We start from the raw sequence: 14,425 nt of genomic DNA, 5'->3' as shown, positions 1-14,425 counted from the left end.
ACATTCTGCCTATGTAAAATCCCCCCTTGCCATTTCAGTTAGATATAGCATGTATTTCTACTTTTTGTCTTTTATTCTGTTACCATGAAGACAGCTGTTTTATTAAACTAAATTGATTGCTTAAGTGAACTTTGAAGAGTCCATCATAGGGATATTGGGAGGCTTAAGTATTAATTGCTACAAATTCTTAAATAGCCTCAAGTGAAAGTTAAAGATTATTATGGCTACCATCTCTATTGACTTCTGTACCATTTTTTAATCTTATCAAGAAGAACCTTGATGGTGGAGCCTCGGTTTCTCTAGAAACAAATTAGAAATAAAGTGGTGGATTTACTTAAGCACCAGTTTTACTCTCAGGAAATCTAAGGAACTCATTCAGGAAGGCACAGTTTCCTTTTTTGAACTGCCCAAGGCCAGGGAAAAGGTTTTCATCCTGGGTACCATTTCTGAATATCCATTTCCTAGACTTTCCTTACCTCACAAACATAAGGTATCATGCACACATGCATGTTTCTTCTAGTTTGAGACTCATCCTACAAGGGTGTGCTTGAGCTTTTCCTTTATTATTCATTAAGGGACTGCTTAATCAAGTGTCCTACAGTTCTGATGCAGAGATCAATTACAGACACTGAACATATTTTTATGGCAACTTGCTTTATGATTCAGTCAAAAAAATGCAGCATCAGTTGAGTCATAGGGAAAGTTGCATGTCAATTAATCTTACTGTAGAATAAACAAACTTGAACATCTTTTTAGAGTACAGTATGGATCTGGTATTTATCAAATATCTTATTTCAAGGTCATAAATTTTGCTTATCAAAGATGGATGGAATTAGGAGTCTGGTTCCTTAATTTTCCTGGTACTGCATCTCAAGGAAGAGAAAACCAAGCATATTCAGCTCTAATCCAAATATATGATATTAATAGCATACAAACCAACGGTAGAGCATTTATTCATGACTAATTGACCAAAGGAAACATATGCTTCTAACTTACTGCCATCTATGGACCTCATTATTGTTTCGATTATAGGAAATGAAGTTATAAATACATGAAAACAATTAGTAAATAAGATCTATCCAGAATTATAGACTGATTTAAAATGACTCAGGGAGGTTGAGGTTTAACACTGAGGTAGAAAAAGGGAACCAAAATCTTTTATAAATAAGTTCATTAATAATCTGCATTCTTCAAATATTTCATTTCTTTTTTTTTTTAGGGTTTTGCAAGGCAATGGGGGTTAAGTGGCTTACCCAAGGCCACACAGCTAGGTAATTATTAAGTGACTGAGGTCAGATTTGAACTCAGGTACTCCTGACTCCAGGGCTGGTGCTCTATCCACTGCGCCACCTAGCTGCCCCTCAAATATTTCAGTTCTCAGTAGATCAAATAAGGTTAAACATAGGATTGGATATAACTGACACTGTTATCTTGAGCACATCAGTCATTATGGGTGTTTCTAGATAATTCTCCCCTTTCCTCTTCCTGGGGAAAGAAGCCGAGTTTAAAGTCTGTATTACCTGATTTAAAGATAGATTAAACAGATATAGAAATATAAGCACACATACATGTGTGTGTGTGTATGTATACACACTTTAACAAAAGGTGGGAGCCATACTTTGCCTTCTTTAGAAACTAGAGACTCAAAATTTCCCAATGATTCTTACCTTCTCAAAGATAACTTGCTCTAATGGGTTGGTAACATTAGGATGGTCTGAGAATAGATAAAGGATTTTCTTCTTTGAGTCTACAATGTAAATTTAGATAGTCATAGTGCTATCTTTTCTATGCAATATAATATTCTAGCTCAAATTAAAGGTTCCAGAAGACTTTGAAGAATAATATCAATAATGGAAATTTCAGATACCATGAAATCAGTCAATAGAGAACTACTTTTCAAAGTCATAAGGTTTGGCTTTCAGAAATCTTCAAATACTTCCTAGGCCTTTTCTTTTTCTGCCTTTTTTCTTTCTTTATAGAAAATATAGATAATATTTTATCAACTAAATATATTTGTCATCAATTCACCCAGGTTGTCTATCCACTTGAAAGTCAAAGATTTCACTTTAATAAGGAAAGGTTTAATTGGGAACAAATACCATCTTTAAAGACCTGAAATTCTGTCATGTGAAAAAGTTATTAGATTTGTTCTCTTTGATTTCAGAGGAGAAAGCTAGGAGTCATATTTCTAAGTTACACATTTTGGCTTGATATCAGGAAAACAATTAGTATTGTCCAAAAGGAGAAGGGAATGCCTTGGAAGAGTTTGAGTTCCTTAGTGTGAAGGTTATCTAGAAAAGCATCAGTGATTACTTCTTGGCTCAGCTGGAGATAGAATTCTTTTCTTGGTGGTATATATTAGAAGACCTCTGACATTCCTTCTGAGCTTCTCTGGCTGTGTTGCTGTGATTCTCTTATAGTGAACAAGGGAAGGAGAAGAGATTATTGGAATGAGGTGATATCCATAAAAAGCTCTGAAAGCCTACTGCCAAATTTTTGGTGCAAACTTTTATATTACAAATGCTACACATCAAGGCTTGATTTTTTTGTATTTTATTTTAGATTTAAGATAGCGATGGAGAAAATGTTTCTAATACAATTTCAACTTAAAGTGTGTCCTGTGTAAAACCTCCCTTTCCCTCTAAGAACTAGTTGTTGACTATGTACTAGCACATGATTGTTGACAAGTCATGATAGCTTCATTCAATAAGTATTGCTGTTCCTTTGAGGAAAAGGAAGTTGGAGGTCTATTGATTTGCTCTAACTCAAAGGAGGCTTAGCAATCTTCATATTATTACCTTTCTGGTTCCAGTTAAGGGCTTAATGAATGACTGTTGACATAATTTGTTGAATTCCCTATTAAGAGATCACCTGGGGAAACTTTTTGGAAAGGAATTAAGATATAAGCAAAAATATCTGTATTGAATTCCTTAAGTAAAACCGGAGATTAATAAAACGAAAGAGACACTCATTTGTCCCCTAAGTGGGCTAAGTTATTTACAAGTAACAACTCATTTGATTCTCACAATTATCGTGTGAGTAGATGACATTATTGTCCTTATTTTACAGTTGAGAAAGATAAGACAAACCAGGTCACATAGCTGGTGAGGGTCTGAATCTGAATTTGAAGCCAAGTCTTCTTGATTCCAGGCCCAATTCTCTATCTTTTACTACACCATCTTGATGGATATGTCACTAAGAAACAAGGACTTCTAATTTTAATGTATTATGAGGAGAATATAGGCATAGAAAAGGACTGTATCTATATAAGCTGATCTTAGGAAAAGGCATAAAAAAGTCTAAATTATATTTAAATATTACACCTAATCAGAGATTATAACTATCTGACACTAAGGTGAAAACCTTTAGGCTACAGGGTGAATCTGTCTATCAATATATTTTAATGAGGTCCACAGAGGTAGTACTAAAACATATTATAGCTATTATGTTGCTTATGGTTTCAAAAAAACTTTTCTGCTTTCAAAATCCTTAATGATAATATTATGAAATGTCACAAGAAAGTGCTATTACTTGATAAAATATATCTTTATTTTCTATAAAGAAAGAAAGAAAGAAAGAAAAAAGCAGAAAAGTAAAAGGCCTAGAAAGTATTTGAAGATTTCTCAAAGCCTACCTTTATTACCTTGAAAAGTAGTTCTCTATTGACTAAATTCATGATATCTGAAATTTCCATTATTGACATTATTCTTCAAAGTCCTCTGGAACCTTTAATTTGGGCTAGAACTTATATTACATAGAAAAGATAGCACTGTGACTAATAAAGTAATAGTAGGGGTTTATTTGTTATCATTTTAATACTGGTAGAGAAGAGATCCTTGCAAAGAAAATCAAAGAAAATTTGTAGGACAGCAGAGAAAATTAGGAAAAATGTGGAGAAAGGATTCTAAAACTGGGGTCTATGAATTTGCTTATAAAATTTTAATGTAATGTAATATATTTTAATGTAAGTGGTTTTCTTTATAATACTAGATAGTTTATTTTACACATTGAAGGAGACTACCCTGAGGGTTCCTTGCCAGGAAGATAGCATCTTGAGGAGTCCCAGCCCAGCTGTTCACTTGCAACTCATTCCCAGGCCTTCTTTGCTTCTGAGATCTGACTGGTCCTTTCAAGGATGACCCCATTCTGAAAGTGCCTTGATGACTGTTTAGTCTCTGACCAGGATCACAGTATCTTGAGGAATCACATTCACATTATTCATTTTATTTTCTTTTTAGGTCTGCTTGCTTTTGCTTTTGCTTTAACTCCAACTGTTTTGCCCCAGTATGAATATAATTCCTCTCCCCATCTTGTTTTCTAACTTCTCCTTATAGTTTATTTTCCCATGTTAGAATGTAAGATCCTTGAGAGTAGGGCCTGCCTTAATGTCTTCATTTTATTGCCTTAGATATTAGCACAACCTGTGGTACCTGATAAATTTTGTTTTTGTTTTTGTTTTTGCAAGGCTATGGGGTTAAGTGACTTGCCCAAGATCATAAGATAGGCAATTATTAAGTGTCTGAAGCCAGAGTAAATTTTTAATAAATATGTCCTCCCTTCTTCTAGCTTTCTCTCATTGTGTGTCTGTCTAGAGTCTCTCTCTCTCTCTCTCTCTCTCTCTCTCTCTCTCTCTCTCTCTCTCTCTCTCATCTAAGAACATAATTCTGAGAAAGAGGTCATAGATATCATCAAACTACCAAATGGGTTCATAGTGCGCGTGTGCGCACGCACACACACACACACACACACAGAGGCTAAGAATCTCTGATCTGCAGTAAACAAGGAAAGCTGTCCAACTCTTGAAAAGTCCAGCAGAGCAAGGACAATCCCTGTCAGGCACGATGTCAGGGATGGAAGGAGTTAATTACCAACAGGGTCAAGATCAGTCAGGATAAATTTGTCTATTTGATAGCTTAGTGGACTACAGTCAGTCCCATGTAGACCAAAGGAGTTGGAAAGCAGACAGTGTTGACAGTCTGTATGGTAATTTCACCTGTTCTTCTTGCTTTGACAGCTAAGACCTCAGGTTTGCAAAGAACTACTATTTCATCAGGATGGGCACCGCCCCAACCGATGAAAGTCTTAATTCCTTTATGCCTTAGTGTTTATTTACAATTTTAATGGATGATCAAAAATTTTCATCACCTGGAGGCCAAACTTCAGGTGCTGAACCTCTCTCCCCCCTACCTTTTTCCCTTTCCCTCGGTCGCCACTCCCCACAATTGACTCACTGGGCTTATATTTCTGACTGACAAGACTTGTTGTAGCTTGTGTTCTTTGGACACATCCCAGGAGAAAGTAGTGTCATTTTCTCCTCAAAGGGAGTTATCAGACGAGTCTTTGGGCCCAAGGTTCTTTCCCATATTCTTCAACATCTTGAAAGAAGCTAATATAGCTAACTTCCCATGATTCTTGAGAAGATCATTAAAATTGGGCTTATCCTGATTAAATTTTCAGTCTTGGATTTCTTTTCATAGGATTACTTTCTCTATTGACTAACATCAAATGTGTCTTGGATTCTCTCAGTTCAGTGGAAGCTGGGGAGAAAAACGTTTCATTTATAAAGTCAAATGATTTTGTTTTCTAGGGCTAGTGATACTGAAAATTCACCTTTACCTTTTCAATATGAGATGGATGTAGGTCTCTCACTGAACTTAACTTCTATCTTAATTTTGCAACTATCTAGTATCATTTCATAATATAGTTGCTTAGTATCTTTGTCTCCTGTTATAAATTTCATAAACCAAGGGTCTTGTGGAATTAAGTCTTTGTACCTTTGCATTGTCTAAAATAGTATTCTATACTTATTAGGTCTCCAAGGAGACTAAAGGTACCAATTGGGTCAAGAGGATGCTGTTAGATCCTTTAAATAAACAACACATACACATCATCTGATATTAAGCATTTTGAAATTTGAAAGATATTTTAATGGAATCTTATTATCTAATGTAATCCTCAAAAGAACCTTGTGAGTCATTGTCTCCATTTTATAAAAGAGGAAACAGAAAAAAAGTGAATTGCCTGTGGTCACACAATTGATAAGTGTTATAAGAAGGATTGGAACTCAGTTCTTGAGAATAAACTCAAAATTCTCTCACATTATAATGTAGACAGTTATGGAGAAGGGAAGGCACTGAGTGAGAAATTTGTATATTTGTACCTTTCGAATATATTTTGCTAATTTAAAGTATTCTGAATTTCTTCATTATTAAAATTTTCCATATTAGATTGGAATTTTTTTTAAAAAGTTAAGGGCAACTTGAAAATCAAAGAAATAAGTATTTGGGGCTTCATGAATATAAATAATTGAAAATTTACTGCAATTTAAACTAGCTCCTTGACTTTAACTATATTTATTGATTGGGTAGGTCATTTCAAAATGTTTCAGCACAAACAACTGGACAGATCATTTACAAATTTGTTTTTGCATAGTTTTGTTGTATAGTCACAATTTGCATTTAAAGACTGCTTCATGAAGAATATTATGCCATAAAAAAGAAATAGAAGCTCAGGTGAAAGATGAAAATAAATAATTCCCTATTGAGAAGTGATTCCAGGATCAGATTAAATGAAAACGGTGAGAAGGTAACTAGGAAAAACAACAGCTAGATGGCAGAGTCAGGAGGACTTGAGTTCAAATGTGACCTCAGTCACTTACTAGCTATATAACTTTGGGCAAGTCACTTAACCCTCATTTTTTCTTGCATCTAAGGCCATCTTCCAGTTATCTTGATTAATGTCTGGCCACTGGACTCAGAAGTCTCTGGAGAAAATGAGGCTGGTGACTTAGCACAGCACTCCCTCACTCAAATCCAATTCCCATGCATATCATAGCATCACCTCTCTGTTGTCATGGTTTTCTTTGAAAATGAAGGACAAAAATCTTCATCATCATCATCACCATCAAGGGGACTCAAGAAGGCTGAATTGCAGATTTCTGTAAAGACAGACCTAAAGAGTTATTCACAAATAGACAGAAGTCCAATGGAAGTGATCAGGAGATCCAAGAATCTTCTCCTTATAGGACAAGAAGGCAAAATAGCTCTCCCTTTATGAGAATGGATAAAGGGTTAAAAATGACCCATGGGGGACAGGAAGGATGGTTGGAAACTATATCCATAGGATATATAGGTAACCAGAGGCCCAATTCCAGTGGATGAGAGCCCAGAGAAAAGACAAGGAGATAGAGATTTATACTTCAGTAGAGAGAGTTCACATATTAGACCAAGGAGACATTTTAGTGTCCATGAAATATGAATCTGGCTTTTATATTTGACCATCCTGAGGCAGTTGGTAAAAAATTAGAGTTACACTCCAGAGAGGAAGGATGAGTACCTTGAGTTCCAATTGAAGCAACTTTTCAAACTTTATTTTGAGTGCTTCTGTGTTTTCTTTTGCAACATAACTTATATGGAATTATTTTTTGCATGATTTCACATGCATAATTGATTTTATATTGCTTGTCTTCTCAATGGGTAAGGGAGGGAAAATTTTTAAACAACATTTTCAAAATGAATGTTAGAAAACATTTACATGTAATTGGGAAATATTTAATGAAATAAGTAAAAATTTATTGAAAACATGATCAGTACCAACAAGTTCTGTCTTTAAAAAAATAAATTTGGGGGGCAGAGCCAAGATGGTGACAAGAAGGGATCCAGTCTTAGGAGCTCTCTGATAAAATTCATCAGCTAAGGACTCTAACTAAACTTTCAAGAGAGAGAACCCACAAAGGAACCCAGTGAGGCAGTTCTCCTACTCAAGGTAACCTGGAAAAGAGCAGAAAGGCTCTGCTCCCCGGGATCGGAGAGGCAGCCTGCCAGAGGGGTGGCCCACCAGAGCCAAAGACCTTCAGCCTCCCGGAGGCAGCCCCAGGGCACTGGGAGTCTCAGCTCACAGCAGCGGGGGGGAGTCTCCTGAGTTGCACCCCGAGGAGCACCAGGCACAAAGTGGGGGAACAGCAGGGGACCTCTGCCAGAGCAAGCACTTGGAGCCCAGCCCTCAGGGCACACAGCAAGCAGCATGGTCTTTCCCCAGCCCTGATCCAGGAAACAGCAGCAGGTGGAGCCTGTAAGCAGGAGCCCCCAGGGCATGAGCCCATTGAGCTGAGGGAGGGGAGTGAAGAGAGAGAGACTGCAGAGCTCTGTGCTCTGCCCCTGGAAGAGGACTCTGGGGCTCTGACCACATTCAGATCCTGATCAAAGTCTAGGCCCCCCATAGAACAGCAGACCCACCGCCACCTCAGCCCCGTGGCAGAGGGAGGTGCTTATGGTCATTCACAGACCAGGAGGGAGGACAGAGCCTCACACACTGAGACCCTTGTGGGAGTGTTCCAAAAACTCAGGAAGCATCCCCAAACCAGGCCCAGGCTGGGAAAATGAGCAAGCAAAGAAACAAAAGGAAGACTACTGAGAAATATTTTGCAAATGAGCCCAAGAAGGATGAAAATACTCAGTCTGAAGATGAGGAAGCACAAGCTCCTGCATCTAAAGACTCCAAGAAAAACAGAAATTGGGCTCAGGCTATGACAGAGCTCAAAAAAGACTTTGAAAATCAAATGAGGGAGTTGGAAGAAAAACTGGGAAAAGAAAGGAGAGAGATGCAGGAAAAACATGAAAATGAAGTCAGCAGCTTAGTCAAGGAAATCCACGAAAATGCTGGAGAAAATAGCATGCTAAAAACCAGCTTAGGTCAAATGGATAAAACAGTTCAAAAAGTTATTGAGGAGAAGAATGCTTTAAAAAGCAAAATTGGCCAGATGGAAAAAGAAATAAGAAAACTCTCTGAGGAGATCAAATCGTTCAGACAAAGAATAGAATTCAGGGAGATTGATGAATTTACCAGAAATCAGGAATCAATACTTCAAAACCAAAAAAGTGAAAAATTAGAAGAAAATGTGAAATATCTCATTGAAAAAACAACTGATATGGAAAGCAGACTTAGGAAAGATAATTTAAAAATTATTGGAATACCTGAAAGTCATGATCAGGAAAAGAGCCTTGACATCATTCTCAAAGAATTACTACAGGAAAATTGCCCTGATATTCTAGAAGCAGAGGGCAAAATAGAAATGGAGAGAATCCACCGATCCCCCCGAGAAAGAGATCCCAAAAAACCAACCCCTAGGAATATTATATCCAAGTTCCAGAACTCCCAAGTTAAAGAGAAAATATTATAAGCAGCCAGAAGGACACAGTTCAAATATCGTGGAACTGCAGTCAGGATCACACAGGACTTAGCAGCAGCTACATTGGAAGCTCGTTGGGCTTGGAATACAATATAACAGAAGGCAAAAGAGTTTAGAATGCAGCCAAGAATGAACTACCCAGCAAGGCTGAATGTCCTCTTCCAGGGAAAAAGATGGACTTTCAATGAACCAGAGGAATTTCAAAGGTTCCTTTTGGAATGGCCAGAGCTGAACAGAAGGTTTGATCTTCAGATACAGGACTCAGGTGAAGCATGGAGATTGGAGGAGAGGGGGGAAATATGAGGGACTTAATGAGGATGAACTGCATGTATTCCTGCATAGAAAAATGACATTGATAATACTCATATGAACCTTCTCAGTTAATAGAGCAGGTAGGGAGAGCTTTGATAGTTGAAGCACAGGAGAAAGCTGAATTCGAAGATAAAATATGGTGTAAAAATGGAGTCAATAGAAAAAAAGGGAAATGGAATGGGAGAAAGAAAAAGGAGAGGGGGAATAGGCCAAGATATCTCACATAAGATTTTTTTTTATTACAATGAGCTATTGCAATGATATGGAAGTGGGGAGGCAAGGGAGAATGAGGGAACCTTTGCTCTCATTGGAGATGGCTAGGAGAGGAAACAGCATATGTACTCAGTGGGGTGGGGACATCCAGCATAGGAAGGGGGGGGCAGGGAAGGGGTGGGGATGTGAATTGGGGAGGAGAGGATGGACAATGGGGGGAGAGTGGCCAGATATCACACATTTTCTTTCTTACTTCTTGCAAGGGGCTGGGATTGGAGGGCCTGCCCAGGACCACAGGGCCAGGTGGATTCTGGACCTAAGGGGTGGTATGGGGGCTCAGGGCTTCTTGGCCTCAGGACCAGGGATCTGTCTGCTGCGCCACTTAGCAACCCTGCAGCAGAGTCAGAGTGAAAAGAGAGAGAAATATATAGTACATGGTAGTGGAGAAATAAGAAAGGAGGGAGCTGCGATCAGCAATGGCAACAATGGAAAAATATGGAAATAACTTTAGTGATGGACTTATCATAAAGAATGAGATCCACCCATGACAGAGTTGTTGGTGTTGGAACAAAGACTGAAGCACATTTTTTACTGTTATTATTTAGGGGAGGGTGCAGGGCAAGTGGGGCTGGGTGGCCTGCCTGGGGCCACATAGCAGGGTGATCTTTGGGTGTCTGGGGCTGGATTTGGACCCAGGTGCTTCTGGCTCAAGGGCCAATGCTCTGTCTGCCACCCAGCCACCCCTACTATTATTAGTATTTTATTTTATTTTGGGTCTTTTTTTTCTTTCTTTTTTTTGGTTTTTGCAGGGCAGTGGGGATCGGGTGGCTTGCATGTCATGAGGCTGGGTGATTGTTGGGTTTACGAGGCTGGATATGGACTCAGGTGCTTGTGGCTCCAGGGCTGGTGCTTCATCCATTGCACCACCTGGCCATACCTACAATTATTACTATTATTTTTTTATTTTAATTTTTTTCTCTCCCCTTTACTTTTTTTGCCCAAGCAAGTCTATCTATATTCATTGGGGAGGAGGGTATTTTGTTTACTTGTAAACAAGAATATTTTATTAATGTAAAAAAAAACATTTGTACAAAATGAGAATAAAAAAATAAATTAAAAAAAATAAAAAAATAAATTTTTAAAAAAGGATTTTCATTTTCTAAAGGAGTGTCTCACTGAGAAAACTATTACAAGCTTGTTCTTGTTTTTGTGAGAGTAGTGTCCTTTGAATAACTTTTAAGTTTGTTTTTGAAAAATGTATTGCCTTTAAAAATTAAATGTAGTGAAGAAATATTTCTAGGCCTTAGTTCTTGAGGCTGTAATATAGGCAATTCTGCCTAATGTTAACACTGTTCTTGTTTTCCCTCAGTGAGCCTGTCCCTCTCTCGGTAAAAGTATCAATAGGAGGAATAAAAGGGGGAGGTGAGGTGGAAGAAAGATAAAGGAGGAGAAAGAGGGTACAAGAGAAATTCTTACTCATTTTGATATAAGCAAGTTCATTCATGTTCACCATCTTTTTTTCAGAATGAATTAATCAAAATTTCCCCTCCTAATTATTATTCCAACAAGTAAATTCAGTATTTAAACTTAAATTTTATTGTCAGTAATAGATTCATATACTTCCTTAAAATATCTTTGGTTTTGTTGTTGTGGTTAGTTTTTTTAAAATAATTTTTTAATGAATTGAAATACCCCATGTTTAATTTATATTAGATAACATTGACAGGATTGAAATCAATCCATCAAGTCTTTATAAATCACTTACGATGGAAGCAGCTAGATGGTGAGGAAGATAAAACATTAGGGCTGGCATAATGAAAACTATATTTGAAATCCACTTGGCCTCTAAATTAGGACAACCTGGAATTTTCATTTCTGTATCTCATTGTAATCCTGGCAAGGGTCAGTGACTGGAGTCAGGAAAACCTGAGTTCAAATCCAACCCAAGAGACTCAGTAACTGTACAACTCTGGGCAATCACTTAACCTGTAAGATAACAGTGCCTATCTTGGAGGGTTGTTGTGAGGATCAAATGAAATAATATTTGTAAAATATTTAGGATAGTGCCTAGAATATAGTGAGTGGTAATAAATACTTCTTCCTTATCCTGGACAACTCATTCCTCTTTACAGTAGCCTAGTGTATACATCTATTGAGATTATACCTGGACTACTTATTATGCTAAGAACTTAAGGTCCAGTGTCTTTACATAGGTGTTGCCTCTGTAAATAGAACAGAAATGTTCTGTTTCCAGGCAGGATTAGTTCCCAGAAGCTATTTTTTAACTTTCATTTATATCTTGGAAATAGCAAATTCCATTCCTCGCAAATGAATTGTTTTATTGTTTTGTTGATAGTCTAGGTTTAAGAAGGTGATACAGATTCATCTTAGAGGTGTGTTCCTGTCTATAGGTTTATTTTTAGGATTTTTTTTTCAGTTTTTGAGAGCTGGTGGTTAAACCCTAACGAGCACAAAACTGGTTATAAACCGTAACTGAACTGTATTTATTTTTCACCTCATTCCCTTAGAATACTTAGCTACTTTCACTTCATCTCAGGTAGTGTCTGCCAAATGGGAAAACTTTCCAGATGCTCCACTTGCTGGTACTCACTCCTCAAATGATTTGTACCATATATCTATGTACAGGTGGGCAGGGTCTTAAAAAATATATATGTTTTTCTTTTTTAGTCAGTGAATGCTTGGTGCTCAACCTAGTGTTTTGCAAATAGTAAGTACTACATACATGCTTCTTGGATGAAAAACATGGAGATGTTTATCTTTCATTCTCGAAGAAGACAATGACATCAGGGAGGTGATACCATGACAAGTAAATGAATTGGATCTGAGTGAAAGCTGAGTCATCAGCCTCACTTTCTCCTCTGGAGCCATCTGGATCTTCTGGTCAGATATGATGATGATGTTGATGTTTGTCCTTTGTTCTCAAAGAAGACCATGAAATCAGGGACAAACACGTGAATTGGATTTGAGTGACAGGGTACTGAACTAAGTCACCAGTTTCACTTTCTCCTCCAGAGCTATCTGGGTCCGGTGGCCAGAGAGAACTTGAGATGACTGGAGATAGCCCCAGATGCAAGTCAATTAGGGTTAAGTGACTTCCCTAAGGTCCCACAACTAGTTAGTGTCAAGTGTCTAGGTCTGATTTGAACTCAGGTCCTCTTGACTTCAGGACTGGTGTTCTATTTTACTGTAACACTTAGCTGAAAAGTATCAGTAACAACAACTCTGATTTGCAGACAAGGAAACTGAAGGTTAGAAAGATAATTGACTCCTCCAAGTCATTTGAATCCCAGGCTTTGTACAATTTGAGAAAGACAATGATCTGGAAAGCAAAGATGGGCTTTTTAGAATCAGAGAACTAACTTCAAATTCCATTTGCGGTGAGTGGCATTTCTTTTAGTCTTATAATTTATGGCAAACTTAATCTTTACTTGACAAAGCACTACTTAGGTTACCCTTAAACTGAATTATCACAATAAAGGAAATTCTGTTGTTGCTGTTTTTAGTATTCTGTTAGGACTAGAGATACATTTCCTAATATTGGGCTCACTGGTTTAGAGGGTAGGAGTATTTTTTTTAAGGATCTGCTAACCCAAGGTTCTCAATTTAAAGATCAGGAGACTGAGGAAACCAGGAATGCTTAAGTGATTTCCATTAAGATCCTTCAAGTTATCCATTGCAGAGACAGAATAACAACTGCTTATGAACATTATTTGACATTTCCTGTTAGTCTTGTTAATAAGCTTTGGGTGTTTTCAGAGACATTCATATCTTCAGAAGGGTAAAATGTGCATACGTTGGTCTTTGGTCTTAAATTATTTAGTTGCTTATCAGAGTTTGTAATTTTTGATAACTGACTAAAGGAATTATATTTAATAAAAATATAGGTTGTATTCAGGAAAATGCTTTTTCTAGTACTAAGTTTATTGTGACAATTTAGGCTACAAATCTTTTGCTTTATCAGAGTCTCTAACTACAACTTTACTTAGGTTCAAGAGGCAGCTTTTTCTCTAATTAGGAACTAAATGTTTGAGATTTAGCAGAACTAAATATTTGAGATTGCCAAAGAGAAAGGATGTATTAAGGACTGAAATTGACACACCCAGTTTCTCCCTTTATTCATTATATATAGTTTCCTCTGTAAGGCAATTCCATTCAATCCATTTCAAGGAAGTTTTTTTAAGGGTCTCATGAAGAACTTCCTATGTGGAAGGTGTCCTAGGCAAACTGAAGCACATAGGACTCTCAAGCTTACATATAGGAAAAGCTAATGTGGGTTGACTTCATATCACAAACACATAATAATGGCAACCACTAGTATGTTAATGTTTGCAAAGAATTTTATAGCTGTTGCCACATTTGAGTCTTATGACATCTCTGCGAAGTAAGGCCCCTACATCAATCACAGGGATGACATGAGACTCGAAGGAGATGGTTTTGTAGCTAGATGGAACAGTGGATAGAGCACTGGGCCCTAAAATCCTGGGCCTGTCACTGGACCCAGATGATTCTGGAGGACAAAGTGAGGCTGGTGACTTAGCACAGTGCCCCCCCCCCCCCAATCCAATTCATGTGCTTGTCATGACATTATCTCCCCTGATAACATGGCCTTCTTTCAAAAGGAAGAGAAAACACCAGTTTCTTAATTTACAGATGGGGAACCTGGTCAGAGAAAGGTTAAGTGATTTGCACAAA

At 37.5% G+C, this 14,425-nt stretch overlaps 1 protein-coding gene across 1 annotated transcript in view; it reads left to right on the top strand.

Moving 5' to 3' along the window:
- IL15 (interleukin 15) overlaps nt 1–14,425 on the top strand; it is a 343,143-nt gene that overhangs the window by 148,778 nt on the left and 179,940 nt on the right. The window lies entirely within an intron of this gene.

Source organism: Macrotis lagotis, chromosome 3 (genome assembly GCF_037893015.1).
Source record: "Macrotis lagotis isolate mMagLag1 chromosome 3, bilby.v1.9.chrom.fasta, whole genome shotgun sequence".
In the NCBI taxonomy this organism is placed as follows: domain Eukaryota; kingdom Metazoa; phylum Chordata; class Mammalia; order Peramelemorphia; family Peramelidae; genus Macrotis; species Macrotis lagotis.
Note: the sequence above shows the minus strand (reverse complement) of the source record. Positions and strands in the feature narration are given on the sequence as shown.